This window comes from Trichosurus vulpecula, chromosome X (genome assembly GCF_011100635.1).
Source record: "Trichosurus vulpecula isolate mTriVul1 chromosome X, mTriVul1.pri, whole genome shotgun sequence".
Lineage (NCBI taxonomy): Eukaryota > Metazoa > Chordata > Mammalia > Diprotodontia > Phalangeridae > Trichosurus > Trichosurus vulpecula.
Window position 1 is genome coordinate 40765154 of NC_050582.1, and position 15165 is coordinate 40780318.

The following is a 15165-nucleotide window of genomic DNA, read 5'->3' on the forward strand; positions in this document are numbered from 1 at the left end:
AACCTGAGGCCTCGAAGCCACATGTGGCCTTCTGGTCCTTGGGTGTGGCCTTTTGACTGAGTCCAAGTTTTACAGAACAAATCCTTTTACTAAGGGGATTTGTTCTGTGAAGTTTGGATTCAGTCAAAGGGCTGCACTTGAGGACCTAGAGGGCCACGTGTGGCCTTGAGGCCGCAGGTTCCCCACCCCTGATTACCCTTCAAAAAATGGTGATACAGGCTAGAAATTCATCAGTCCTGTAAACAGGCCCTGGTACCATGGTGTCTCCAGACTGATAAGTTTGCTGATGACCACATAGAGACCAGAGATGGATTTTATAAGAAATAAAATAAAGATGGGATCCCTTATAGAATGGTGGTTGAGGTCAGGGATTCATCAAATCTGGGAGCAAGCCTCAGGGCTAAGATACCCCAGAGTAGGAAAGGTGTTGGGGAGTGCCTAGAGAAGTCTTAGGAGTGAATGAAACTAAGAGTGAAGTGTGAAGGGTTGGGTCCCTCACAAAACGGCAGCCCAGGCCAGGCACTCACTAATCTCCAAAGGGGACCTCAGTATAGTGGAAAGGTTGCTGGCGATTAGGTTAAGGACTCCAGAGTCAATGAAGGAGTGAAGGGAGCCTGTGTGAGGCTCCTCAAGAACCAGTTGTCCAGTCTAGCACCTTACCAATCCTGAAAGAAGGCCTCATGCCTGGGAGTGTCCTCCATGTGAAGGCTAAGATAAAGAAGCTGAAAATTCCAGAGCCAATGTCAAACCAGAAACAAAATTAGCATTACTGGATCCCTTCAAGAAATGGTGGTACAGGCTAGGGACTCTCCAATCTGAACAGCAGGCCACAGTACTAAGGTGTCTGCAGTGGTGGAAGTGGGGTGGGTGTGGGGAGGGCGGGAGGAGACCAGACAGGACAGGTAGAGGGCAGAGAGTGAGTAGATGCAGCAGTAAAGTGAGCATGAAATGGGGCCCAGGCTAGGGATTCTCCAATCCTGAGAGCAAGCCATGGCCGAGGGGTCTCTCAGGTAAGAGAAGGCTACTGGTGAGCAGGTGGAGGATTCCAGAGAATAAATCAAGGCAGCAGTAAAGTGAGCATGAAATGGGGCCCAGGCTAGGGATTCTCCAATCCTGAGAGCAAGCCATGACCGAGGGGTCTCTCAGGTAAGAGAAGGCTACTGGTGAGCAGGTGGAGGATTCCAGAGAATAAATCAAGGCAGGAGTGAAGTGAACAGAGCTGGGGCCTTTGGTGAAATGGTGGTATAAGAACGCTTCAATCTTTAGAGCAGGCCCTGCTCCAACAGCTTCTCCAGTGAAGAAAGCCTGCTGTTCAGGTAGAGACTATGGAGGGAGCTGACCTGGGACTGAAGTGAGTATACATGGAGTGGGGACCCAGGCTAGAGATTCACCAATCCCGAGGGCAGGCCTCAGGGCAACAGTATCTCCAAGGTAGCAAAGGCTGCTGGTAGAATAGCTGGAGATGTCCCGAGATTGGGGTCAACCAAGAGCAAAGTGAGAAGGGCTGGGCCCCTCATGAAATGGAGGCAGGCCAGGGAGTCACTAATCTTGAAAGGGGGCCTCAGTGTGGAGCTATCACTCATGCGATCAGGTCAAAGACTCTAGAGCAGGGTTGGGGAACCTGCAGCTTTGAGGCCTCACGTGCAGCCCTTTGACTGAGTCCAAGTTTGACAGAACAAATCCTTTTATTAGGAGGATTTGTTCTGAGAAGTTTGGATTCAGTCAAAGGGCTGCACATGAGGACCCAGAGGACCACATTGACCTCAAAGCCACAGGTTCCCACCCCTGGTTCAAGCTGTATTCACTTCACTCCTGGCTTGAGTTAGCCTCTGGACTTCCCTTGTTTATTAGCAGCTCTTCCTCACCCCCCTAAATTGTTGTGCCATGAGGCCTGCCAGCAGGAGGACCAGACAGGTTTATTTCATTCCTGCCTTGACTAATTCCCTGGTGTCTTTAGCCTCAACGACAGCGGCCTTCTCACCCTCAAGGCACCTCTTCGCTGAGGTCCCATTTCAAGGTTTGTGAGTCGCTGCCCTGGACTTCCATTTCATGAGGGGGCCTGTCATTCTCACTACACTCTTGGCTGGTCTTCCTTTCTGGAAATTTCCAGTTGTTCCACAGCAGCCTTCTCACCCTAGGGATATCTTTCCCCTGAAGCCTCCTTTCAGTATGTTGGACACTGACTTCATGAGGGGTCCCAGCCATGTTCACTTCACCCTCTTCTTTTTTCATTTTCCAGAGTTCTTTCCTTGTTCATCAGCAGCTTTGTCTACCTTTAGATACCTCTGCCCTGAGGACTGTTTTCAGGATTGCTGAGGCCCTATCCTCAGGCCGATTTCACAGGTGCTATAATCATACTCATTTCATTCCAGAGTCTACTGACTCACTGGCCTCCACCTGGTCGCTAGCAGGCTTCCCACACTGGATATACCTCATTGTACCACCATTTCATGAAGGGTCCTAGCTATGCTCACTTCACCCCTGCCTTGCCTCACTCTCTGGACTTCTCCACTTGCCTTCCCCCCTCTTGGGATAACTCCACCTGAGACCCACTCTCAGGAATGGTCAGCCCCTATGCTGAACCACCATTTCTTGGGGGACCCCAGACGTGGTTACTTTATACTTTCTCGGACTCCCTCTCTGGCTTCCTCTACTTGCTTATCAATAGTTTTAGAGCCTGGCCATACCTCCTTCCTCAATCTTGCTCTCAGGATTAATGAGTCCCTGGTCTGGCCCACCATCTCATTCTGGACCCTAGACATGTTCACCTTCCTCCAAGTTCTACTCATCATCTGGATTTCTCTACCTATTCAACACTTGCCTTCCCTCTTGGAGATACCTCTGTCTTGAGGCCTACTCTCAGAAGTAGTGAATCTCTTGACTGCACCATCATTTCATGAGGAGCCCCTGCCATACTCAATTCACTCTCAGTTTGATGCAATTTCTGGAGTCCTCACCCTGCTTCCCAGCAGCCTTGCACCCTCAATACCTCTAGCCTGAGGCCTCAAGATTGTGAAATCCTGCAAAAGTCTGAACTTCTCTCCTAAAAGTACAGATTTCAGGGTAAGGTGGCCTAGAGCTTTGAAAACTCATGTAATAAAAAGATAATGGGGCCTAGTTTTTAATCCCTTTCATGGAGTGGTCAAAAAGTTCCCCTTAGGAACAATGCCAATTTTGGGCTGGGCCCCTTGTGGAGTCCAGAATTTATGCCCAGTCTTTCCTTGTTTCCCAATAAAGACAATAGCATCAGCTAATCTGGGCACACTACTGGGACCCTGACGGAAAACACGAGGTCTAATTCCTCTGGACCCTTCAAAGCTAGTGAATTCCTCCTTTGGTCCAACAGGGTTGAGGGAGGGTTGGAGAAATAGGCCCTAGGTCAAGGCCTAGGGCTTAGGCCTAGACTGAGGCATCTCCTCACCTCTTCTGAGGGTAGGGTGTCACAGGAAGCACCTCCTCAGGAGTTTTTACTAAGAGGCTACATTTGCTCCAACCTCTTGAATGAATCCAGTTCTAAGGAGCTTGCTAATTTTTAGACAACCCTTAGGGTGTGACCAAGTTTTCCCAGCCTATCCAAATCCTCTTCCTATGCAATGTCACTTCAATACCAAGTACTTTTTCCACTTTTACTCTAACTGAGATCAATTGATTGGGCATTTTCTCATTAATGCTGTGTGGTGGGGGGTTTGATTGAGTAAAGCCAGAAGTACCACTCTTTCACTTTATTTTGTACATTTTGTACATATTTTGTACATATATGTACCTGTTGTCTCCTATTTCAACGTAAGGCCTTTGAGAGAAGGTTGTTTTGTTCTTTGTATTTGTGTCCCTGGCACTTAGCACAGTGACTGTCACAAAGTAAGAACCCAATAAATCAATAAATCTCTGATTGATGTGTAATCTATGTAGAGATGTGGGACTGGAGCTCAGGAGAGAGATCCTTGCTGGACCTAGAAATTTGTGAGGCCTCTGCATAGGGATGAGCCAATGAAATCAAAAAAAGTGGTGTGGAAGGTGCAAAGTTAGAGCTGTGCACAGTACTCTTGGCTAATGTCTTCACCTCTAAAAAATGGCCAGTTTGGCAATTTTTGTCAGTTGGCTTTTTACTTTTTAGAAATTAAAATGCTGTTAAACTTTACATTAAACCTCAATATACTTTTTCTTGCTTAGTCACTGTAAAATTGATTTCAGTGCCTAAAGTTTTCCCCTTCAATCCATCTAATTTTATTATCATACTTTATCAATAGCTTTGCTAAAATTTAGGTAAACTGTATCTACAGCATCCTGGCTCATTGTTTGGGTTTTGATGGCTCAGAGTGAGTGTAAATAGCAATTGGTTCTGTCCTAGCCAGAAACTCTGAGGGTCTTCCCCTCCCAGATCGATTACTTTGTGAAGGCGTAGTAGAACACCTTTTACCTCGATTCTTATCTCACCTTTAACTATTGAAAAGGCATTGCCTCAGACAAACTGAGACCTGGCAAAGGCCTTAGCTTAACAAGGCCAAGGTCTCCTACTGCATCTGGGGCCATCGCCATCATCCTGACCTGACGGAGGCCACTGGACTCTGATGACTCTGGAGGAGACAGTGAGACTGGTGACTTTGCACAGCCCTGCCTCACTTAAATACAATTCACTTGTAAATCAAGACATCACCCTCCTGACGTCACTGGTCCTCTTGGAGAAAGGACAAACAACAACAGACAACATCTACAGCATCCCCCTCAAATATCAATTTAGTATATAGTGTCAAAGAGGAAAATGAAGCTAGTCTGGCCTATTCTTAATGAAGCCATCAATTCCTGATAAAGCAGGGTTACTTAACTTGGGGCCCATAAACTTTTTAAAAATTTATTTTTTATAACTGTATCTCAACATAGATGGTTTCTTTTGTAGTCCTAAGTATTTTCTTTTAAATTTAAAATTTAAAAACATCACTGTGAGAAAGAGTTTGTAATCCTCATCAGACCGCCAAAGGGGTCTGGTGCACACAAAAAGTTAAGAACCCATGGCCTAAAGCACCCTAAAACTTCCCCCCTCCCCCTCCATCTTTCCAAGCCTCCATCAGGATCCTTTCTCCAATTATTCTCCTTCCCTTTTCCTCCAGTTACTGCAAGAGACTTTCTCCCCCTCATTATGTGAAACAGAAAAATTCATTTGCAATAAGCTGGTGGACAAATATATGACAATATGTGGTTTGCATCAATTTGAGCTTCCAAATGGAGAGAAAAATTAAGGACTGAATCTGTGATTTGTAGTCCTTGGATAAGGAAAAACCCTGCACTAACACAAATCAGAACTTTGTCACTCCCTTTAGATTGTGAACTCTTCCAGGGAGTGACTGTCTTTTGCCTTTCTTTGTATCTCCAGTACTTAGTGCAGTGTTTGACACAGTAGGTCCTTAATAAATGCTTTTTGACTGACTAATTTATGATCTTAGCTGCCTAGGGGTCTAGAGAAAGGAAGTGACTAGGTCAAGGTCATCCAGTCAGTAGGTGGCAGGGTCTGGACTCGAACCCAGGTCCTCCTCGCTGCAGGCCGACCCTGCAGCTGATTCCTAAGGTTAAGGTCAGGGACAAATAAGCCACAAGTCAGCATTTTCGACCTCATTGGGATGTGATGTCCCAAACTGGCAAGAGGTCAAACAACCTCGGACCCACAGATCTAGGCTTTTCCTTCCCAAACTCTCCATTTCACCCCAAAGTTGGCAAATCACTAGTTTAGGACACCTAGGGCGGTTTAGGGAAGTGTCATTGCCCCCCGTGTCCCAGTTGCGGATAAAAAAGGGAAGAAAAGAGGGTGCCAAGTACCCCCAAATGGCTCTGGCCCCTCCTCTTTTCTCCGAGTCCCGCTGACTTTCCCCGAGTACTGCCGATTTTCTCCGAATCCTTTCTCCAGTGACACAATGACGTCGATGACACAAGAACATCTGAGCCGTCGCACTCTGATGACAGATTACGTCGACAACGTGGTTGACGCAAAAGTGCCCTTCTTCCGGGTATGCGTGCCCATGAATGCTCAAAAAGTAACGTGGAGCAACGTCGCCCTCTTGTGGATCCTTTTTAATATCGCAGCAGCAAGCCTTTTAAAAACCAACGGTATAAAGTTTGCTTCTTATAAAGTCCATCAGCGGCCTCTTGTGGATTTTTACGAGATCGCAACTGAGCGAGGGGCTGTTTTTTTTTTTCCTAGTTTTTTAAATTATCAATTTATTTAGCAATCTTAATCAATGGATTCTTGGCTCTAGGGATAGTTACTACTTTTTCTACTTAGTCCTGTGATTTCCTCAATGTAGGGCACTCACCATATGGGAAATTCTCTCTGCCAGTGCAGATCAGCAACTATCCATAACGTGAGAGTACTTAGAAAATTTCAGAGTACAGAGAGGTTAACATGTCTATGGTCACACAACCAGTCTGTATTAAATGTAGGACTAAACTCAGGTCCTCCTGACTTAAGGCTAGCCCACTACTACTAGGTCACATTTTCAACAAACATTTGTTAAGTACCTACGGGGTGAAGTGGGGGGAGTGGCATTAAAATACAAGAATGAAACTGGCCCTGCCCTCTAGCAGCCTACAATCTTTTGGGGAGGAGTGGAGGATGGGGGACACAAACAGTACAAGGAGAACGGAGGGGGAAAGGAGGCCTAGAACTCTTCTTAAATCCTAAAAGACTGAAGGCATACTGCCAAGGAAACTGGCTGAAGGAAATCAGGATGGACTCTCCATGAATTCATCCAGATGTTGGTATTAAGAGATGCTCTGCCTGGGGTGATCCAAGCAAGGGGAGTGGTGGGGTCTTGCTGTGGGACCCAGGTGAAAGAGCAGAAAATTTCCTCTAGGCCAGAGGCCTAGTGCAAAATTGGGAAAGTTCCAAGTCTCCTGCAAAGCATGCTGGTCTGAGCTAGGTTGTTTCTTTTTTCTATTAATCCATTTCTTCTGGACATAATGAATGCATGTGAGCAGACAGCCAAACAACCTCCCCCTTTTCACAAGAACATTCATTAGGCCCTAGGGTCCTAGATTTAGAGCTGACAGGAACCATGTTAATCCCCACAAAACAGGTGATGGTGAACTAGGCCTTAAAGGGAGTAGGCCCCTAATGAAGGAAAGGGCCTGAGCAAGGCTTTGGGGACGTCCCACCAGTAGAAATCAATTACAATAGCTTTGAGTCAGTCCTTCCTAGCCAGGCTGTACCTGGCTGAGCCCTGGAGGCTTCAACTGCAGAATGAGGGCCTGTGACTAGTGATACTGCCTATGAAGAAGGCCCATGAGCCTTACATATTTCAGCCTAGCTCCCCTGCAGGGGGTGGTGGCTGGGAATGGGGCATGAGGATCCCTCCCTGGGGAGCCAGATCTCACGTGACAAGCTCCAAGGGCTTTAGGAACTTGTTTTGCTTTCTGTGCCAGGCACTAGGCTAAATGCTGGGGATACAAAGAGAGGCAAAACTACTCCTCTCAAGGAGCTCCCAGTCTAATGCGGGAGACAAAATGCAAACAAGTCCATGCAAACAAGATCGAAACAGGAGAAATCGGGTCAGTGGGGTGCTAGGGCCAGCTTGGATTGGCTCAGGAGAACCAGCTGTTACATTTTCAGGAATTCAGCAAGCTGGTTATGAAATCCAGCCAGTGTGCAGTTCAATCAGCTCCAGCATCAGGAATGTTACTGGTTGCTTTAAAAGAATTGGTGTCAACCACAGCAAAGTGTCCTTTCCTTATGTTATTGTGTACTTTAAATGATTATGGCTTCAATAATGAATATTTGACAGCGAATTTAATTGAGCTTTGTTCCAATACATAGCACAAATACGATGCTGAGAAAAAAGTTTGAAGTAACTATGAAGTTGTCAGAAAATTTTCCTAAAATCATCATTTGACACTGTTTTAAAAAATCAGCATTTGCAACTATTACTTGCTTCAGTATCTGAAATAAAAGAAGTTAACAATTGTAAAGTATTTCTGGATAAAGTATATTCTGTGTATATCCAATCTAATAAAAATTAAACTGAGAGGGGCAGCTAGGTGGTGCAGTGAGTAGAGCACTGGCTCTGGAGTCAGGAGGACCCGAGTTCAAATCGGGCCTCATAGACTTGACACACTTATTAGCTGTGTGACCTCGGGCAAGTCGCTTAACCCCAATTGCCCTGCCTTCTCCCCTAAAAAATTTTTTTTAAAAATAATAATTTGAGGGACATCTAGGTGGCAACTAGCTGTGCGACCTTGGGCAATTCACTTAACCCCAACTGCCCTGCCCCCCCCCAAAAAAATTAAACTGAGCTAGAAACTGTAGCTAACAGACTTGAAATCAAAATTATTAAAATTGGTCAAGTCCAAGTCCAAGCTAGGCCTCACATAGCTGATGAGGAGCTGCTGCTGTATGGCACCCATATCTCACATTATATATGCGTTTTTCGTATTCTTATCCTTATTCTTATTTGGAAAAGAGAATAGCTAACACTAATTTCTTGAAATAATGACAGCCTTGCAGAATTTTCAATACTTTCAACTACATTGTAGCTATGATCAACTCACATGAAAAAAAGTACAGAAATGAATTGACTGCACCAAAAGAGCTTTGGAAAATTTAAAGACTGGTCCTGGAAAGCAACCCAAGTTGAAGACTTGATTAAGTCTGATAAATTTCCATTTAATAAAAATAATTATAAAATAATAACGCAAATGGGTGCTCAAAGCCCTGGATGGCCCTTTCCTACCTTGGCAGCCTTCTTGGTACTCTGCCGTCTCATGACACTGACTTTCTCGCTGCTCCTCCAGCATGCCATTTACATCTCCCAGCTTGGAGAGTTTACACTGGCTATCCCCCATGACTCTCATCTCTCCCTCCTGGTTTCCTTAGCTTCTTTCAGTGAGCTAAGGGCCCACTTTCTGCAAGAAGCTTTTTTTCATCCCCAATTGATAAATAGTCAAAGGATATGAACAGGCAGTTCTCAGAGGAGGAAATTAAAGCTATCAATAGTCATATGAAAAAATGCTCTAAGTCACTATTGATTAGAGAAATGCAAATCAAAACAACTCTGAGGTGCCACATCACACCTGTCAGATTGGCTAACATGACAAAAGAGGAAAATTATAACTGCTGGAGAAAATGTGGGAAAATTGGAACACTACTGCATTGTTGGTGGAGTTGTGAACTGATCCAATCATTCTAGAGCAATTTGGAGCTATGCCCAAAGGGCTATAAAAATGTGCATACCCTTTGACCCAGCAACACCATTTCTAGGGCTGCATCCCAAAGAGAACATACAAATGGGAAAAGGACCCACATGTACAAAAATATTTATAGCAGCTCTATTTGTGGTAACAAAGAATTGGAAGTTGAAGGGATGCCCATCAGTTGGGGAATAGCTGAACAAGTTGTGTTATATTAATGTAATGGAATACTATTGTGCTATAAGAAACGATGAGCAGGCAGATTTCAGAAAAATCTGGAAAGACTTACATGAACTGATGCTGAATGAAGTGAGCAGAACCAGGAGAACATTGTACACAGTAACAGCCACAACGTGTGATGACTTTCATAGACTTGTCTCTTCTTAGCAAATGCAAGGATCCAAGACAACCACAAAGGACTCATGATGGAGAATGCTGTCCACATCCAGAAAAAGAACTTTGGAGTCTGAATGCAGATCGAAGCAGACTATTTGCTCTCTCTCTCTCTCTCTTTATTTTTTTGTTTGTTTCTTCTTTCTCATGGTTTCTCTCATTGGTTCTAATTCTTCTTTACAACATGACTAATGTGAAAAGAGGTCAATATGAATATATATGTAGAGTCTATATCAAATTATATGCTGTCTTAGGGTGGGGGAGGGAAGAGATGGGGAGAAAATTTGGAACTCAAAATCTTATGGAAGTGACTGTTGAAAACTAAAAATAAATTAATTGTTTTTTTTAAAAAGAAGCTTTTTTCAGCCCTCAATCTTTGCGCCTTCCCTCTGAGACTATCCCCAATTCAGTGTCCTGCCAGAAAATGTTTAACAACTGGCTCTCCAAAAAAAAAAAGTATGTATGGAGGGAGGGGGTACCTTCAACAGTAAACTGAGAAGTTAGGAAGAAGGGAGGGTTTACAGGGAAAGATGGTGAGTTCAGTTTTGGACGTGTTGAGTTTAAGATGTCTGTGGGACATCCAGTTCAAGATGTCCAATAGGCAACTGGAGATGTGAGACTGGAGGTCAGTTAGCTAGGACTAGAGAAGTAGGCAGCCATCTGTGTAGGGATGATCACTGAAAGCACAGGAACTGATGAGCTCAACACTGAAATCATACAGAAGAAGAAGAGAAAGAGGGCCCAGGCCAGAGTTATAGGGGCTGAAATGATCACATAAAGAAATTCCAGGGCAGCTAGGTGGCACAGTGAGTAGAACACCAGCCCTGGAGTTAGGAGGACCTGAGTTCAAATCTGGCCTCAGACACCACGCTTACTAGCTGTGTGACCTTGGGCAAGTCACTTAACCCCAATTGCCCTCCGAAAAAAAAAACATTAAAAAAAAGAAATTCCATGATCCAGGGGCTACTACTGAACTGAAATGGAAGCCTGAAGGGCCCTTAGAGGCTAAAGTTAAGCATGGACAATGAGGAGGTGTCTAAGGGGAAAGAGGCAGATGGGGAAGGGGTGAGAATCCAGTGAGGAAGAGGTGCAGGAAGGCAAGGGTGGGGGTGGCTGGCCCCACAACAGCATCCTCTTATTCTTCTGTCTGCCCAATCACATTCTGACCCAGAGCCTCACAGTGAGCTATGGCTGGGAGAAAGCTTGGAGACATAAGATTTCCAGCTGGAAGGAGACTTCACAGGTCATCTAATCCAACTCCCTCATTTGACAGAGGAAGAAACTGAGGTCCAGAGAGAAGTGATTTGCCTAAGGTCCCACGGGTATCTGTGGAAGAGCTGGGATTTGAATGCAGGTCCTTTAACTCCCAATCCAATGCTCTTTTCCCTACATCATGAGGCCATTGTGTACCATCCCCTCATTTTGTAGATTTAGAAACTGAGGCTCAGAGATTGACTTTCCCTGATGCAAACAACAAGGGTCAGAAGCAGAAATTGAAGCCAGATTTTCTAGATGCCAAGTCCTATGCTCTAGCATGGACCTCTCTTAGTCTTTTCAATGGTCCTAATCAAACACTCAGGGGAAAATCATACAAAGTTGCACTATAAAACTAAATCATTGAGTGGAGGGGTGGGGGTGGGGCAGTGATCAGATTGTACCCTGAATCAGACCACTTTGGGAGTGCTGAGAGTTTGCAGATCCCCAGTCTAAGCTGTCCCTGACGTCCTAGAATAATACAACACTCAATACCCCCAAGAAAACAGAAGCAGGCCCTGCCTAGACCTTCCCTCCAGAAGGGCACAGAGCCTGGCCCTAACACAAAGTCTGAAGCCAGTAAGTTCGCTGGAAGAATGAGCAAACAAAAAAAATAATCCCACCATAAAAAGCTATTATAGTGATAGGGATACTCAAAATACACACCCAGAAGAAGCAAATGACTCTGAAACATCTTCAAGCAAAGCCTCAAAGAAAAACAGCTTAGACACAAATTTAACTGGCATTCCAGGAAGAAATGAATCAATCTCTGAGGCCCTGGGGTTTTGGTCTGCTCTGTTCCTTTTGTCCTTTCCAGTTCTAGGTACAGGCAGCAGAGTTCCAAGACTTGAACTGAGCCATAGCAACCTTGGAGGCAGGATTCCAGGCCAGATGTTGCAGTCAACACAGGAGGGAAGCCCTGGGAAGCCTGGGTGCCCAGAACTTGAGCCCAAGGAGGATTCTGGACTTGGAACTTGGTGGGATTATACTGTATAGGAACTGAATTAAGCTGTGAACCTAATCCCCCTCCTCTCTCCAGAGACTGAGGTGGTATGAGAAAGATTATGCCCTTCACATATTTGGAAGATGTTTTTATATTCTTTCTGTGCCTTGAAGGTAAATGTTTCTTTGCAAAAAGCCAATCTGAATGTTAATGTAACTGGGAGCAGAGGATGCCTAAAATTGAGGAAACACAATCAGTGGCAGTTGGAGCCAATGGCAGAGATTGGATGCCCCCTCCCCTTAAGGGCACCAGAGAACTCTGGGGGTGGGCAAAATGTACCACACCTGGACTTCAGGCGGTGAAGGCCAGGGTAGTCTATCTGTGCAAAGCTCACATTTCACATCAAGGAGCTCAGGTCATTAAGTATTCTCATATCCTTATAGTGCTAAACGAAGCAGGGAATTTCTCTTAAACAATTAATCTTGAAAATAGAAGTGTTGGCAAGTGTATAATTTATCATTATGACCACTATTTATTACACTAATTTTTAGTCTTGAACTATAGAAATATGATGATGATAGAAGCAGTAATTGAGTTTTTTCATATGTGTATCCCCTGTTGTTAACACAGTGCATTACACATAGTAAATACTCAAGAAATTGTTTTGAATTAAATATATGTATTCTTTTTTTTAAGTTTTTATAAACAGAATGAGAGAGTTAGAGGAAAAACTTTTGCAAAGAAATGAGAGCCATGCAAGAAAGAATTAGAAAAGGAATGAACAGCTTGGGAGGAGAGGTACAAAAGCTTGTCCAAAGAACAAACTCCCTAAAAATTTGAAGGGTCCAGAATAGAAGCTAATGACCTCACGAGCCAACAAGAAATTTTAAAACAAAATCAAAAGATTGAAGAAAATAGAAGAAAATGTAAGGTATCCATAGTAAAAAAAAACAACTGACCTGGAAAATAGATTGAGGAGAAAATAAAATTGAAGAATCATTGGATTACCTAAATGCCATGACATCATATTTCAAGAAATAATAAAAGAAAACTGTCTAGAGCTCTTAGGATCAGAGGGTAAAGTAGAAATAGAAAGAATATAGCAATCACCTCCTGAAAGAAATCCTAAAATGAAAACTCCCAGGAACATCATAGCCAAAATCCAGAACTTCGAGGTTGAGGAAAAAATACTGCAAGCAGCTAGAAAGAAAGAATTCAAGTACTGAGGAGCCACAATCAGGATCACATGATTTGGTAACCACCACTCTAAAGGACTCAGAGGCAGTTGGTAGCTTAGTGGGTACGGTACTGAGCCTGGAGTCAGAAGACCTGCATTCAAATCCAGCCTCAGACACTTTCTACCTGTGTGACCCTGGGCAAGTCACTTCTGATTGCCTGACAAAACGGATCCACTGGAGAAGAAAATGGCAAACTACTCCACTATCTTTGCCAAGAAAACCCCAAATGGGGTCATGAAGGGTCAGACGTGACTGAACAACTCTAAAGGAGTGGAGAGCTTGGAATATGGGTTTATAGCTAAGAATAACTTACCCAGCAAAACTGAGTATATAATTCTCCAGGAGAAAAAAATAGACTCCATAAAATAGAGGACTTCTAAGCATTCCTGATGCTTAGTACTGTATAGAAATTAGTGCTGTACAGAAACTTGGAAGTTCAAATGCAGGAGTTAAGAGAAACATAAAAAGGTAAACATGAAGGAACACTGATACAAGGCTGCTTACATTCAAATATGGGAAGATGACATATGTGTCCCCTCTGAACCCTATCATCACCAGGGCCCAGAGAGGGAGTCTTAATTAGACGGAAGCCTGAAAGTGATTTTGTTGTCTTGATGATCTTAAAAGCAGAATGGAAATGGAGGGCAAGAAAATTACACCTGGAGAGGGAGGGAGAAGGAAAGGAAGGTTAGGGAAAATTAGCCTTCATAATTAGGGTGAGCAAGTCTACAGGAATGAGGAGGAGGTAGGAAAGAACAGCCAACACTTCAACCTCATTCCCATATGAATTAGTTAGAAGAAGGAAAAATACACTCACAGGTAGAGAAATACATTTCATTCAACAGGGAAATAGGAGGAAGAAGGGAGAAGGAGGAACGAGAAGGGTAGATAAGGGAAAGATCAGTGCTAAGCAAAACAAAATCTAAGGATATTCGAAAACATTTATGGCTCTTTTTGAGGTAACAAAGAAAGGAAACCTGAGGGGGTGCCCATAAATTGGAGAATTGCTGAACATGTATATAAGGTATATAAATGTGATAGAATACTAGTCTGCCATAAGAAATTAGGAAGGGGATAGTTTCAGAGAAACTCAGGAAGACATGCATGTAATGATGTAGAGTAAAGTGAACAGAACCAGGAGAGAAATTGATACAATCACAAGAATATCATCAAGACATTGAAAATATACCTTGAAAAGCTTAGGAACTCTGATCACCATGATGACTTAACTACAATTTCAGAGAACTCTTGATGAAACATGGTACATACTTCCTGATAGAGAGGTGAAGGAGCAGGAGTGCAGAATGAGACCATATATGTTCATATGTGTATATATACATATATATGTATGTGTGTGTGTGTGTGTACATATATTGTATATTCTTTTGGACATGGCCAATGTGGAAATTTGTCTTGCTTGATTATACCTGTATGTTACAAGGGTTTTGCTTTTCTTTTGTTTTATGTTGGGGGAGGGGAGAGGTTGGGATGAGAAGCAGAGAAGGATTTTGGGAGAGTGAGAAAAAAATTTAACAGAAAAAGAAAGAAAGAAAAGAAGGAAGGAAGGAAGGAAGGAAGGAAGGAAGGAAGGAAGGAAGAAAGAAAGAAAGAAAGAAAGAAAGAAAGAAAGAAAGAAAGAAAGAAAGAAAGAAAGAAAGAAACCTGTCTGGGAAGCCATAACCAGAGAAATACTTCCCCATCGTGGAAGGTCTCTGATAGAGGAAAATGAGGCCTAGTCTTTTCTTCAGTTAATTCTTATATTTTCATCTAGTGCAATTTTACTATTTGCCAGTAGATGTCACCATTGCCCCATCTAAAAATTTCCCTCTCTTTCTCCTGCCTCCGCTCCTGCAGTTCTAATCATTGACCATTAGATGGTAGCATTATCACAGGAAAGGCCTCATCTGCAGGCCTGCGTTTTGTTTTGAACAAAAATTCCATTTTTGAAGCCTTTTTTCGTTCCCAGGAAGGCCTGCCCAACACAGAAGGTCTCCCAGGGCTTTAGAGGAACAAAGCACCTGTCTTTGCACCTCACATGGGAATTTTTCTACCCAATTCCATGACAGTTCATTCATGGTGACATCCCAGTTTACCCTCCACCAATCTAATCCAATGCAACAAGCGTTTATTAAGCACCTACTGTGATACCTGAACAGTCAGCTATTG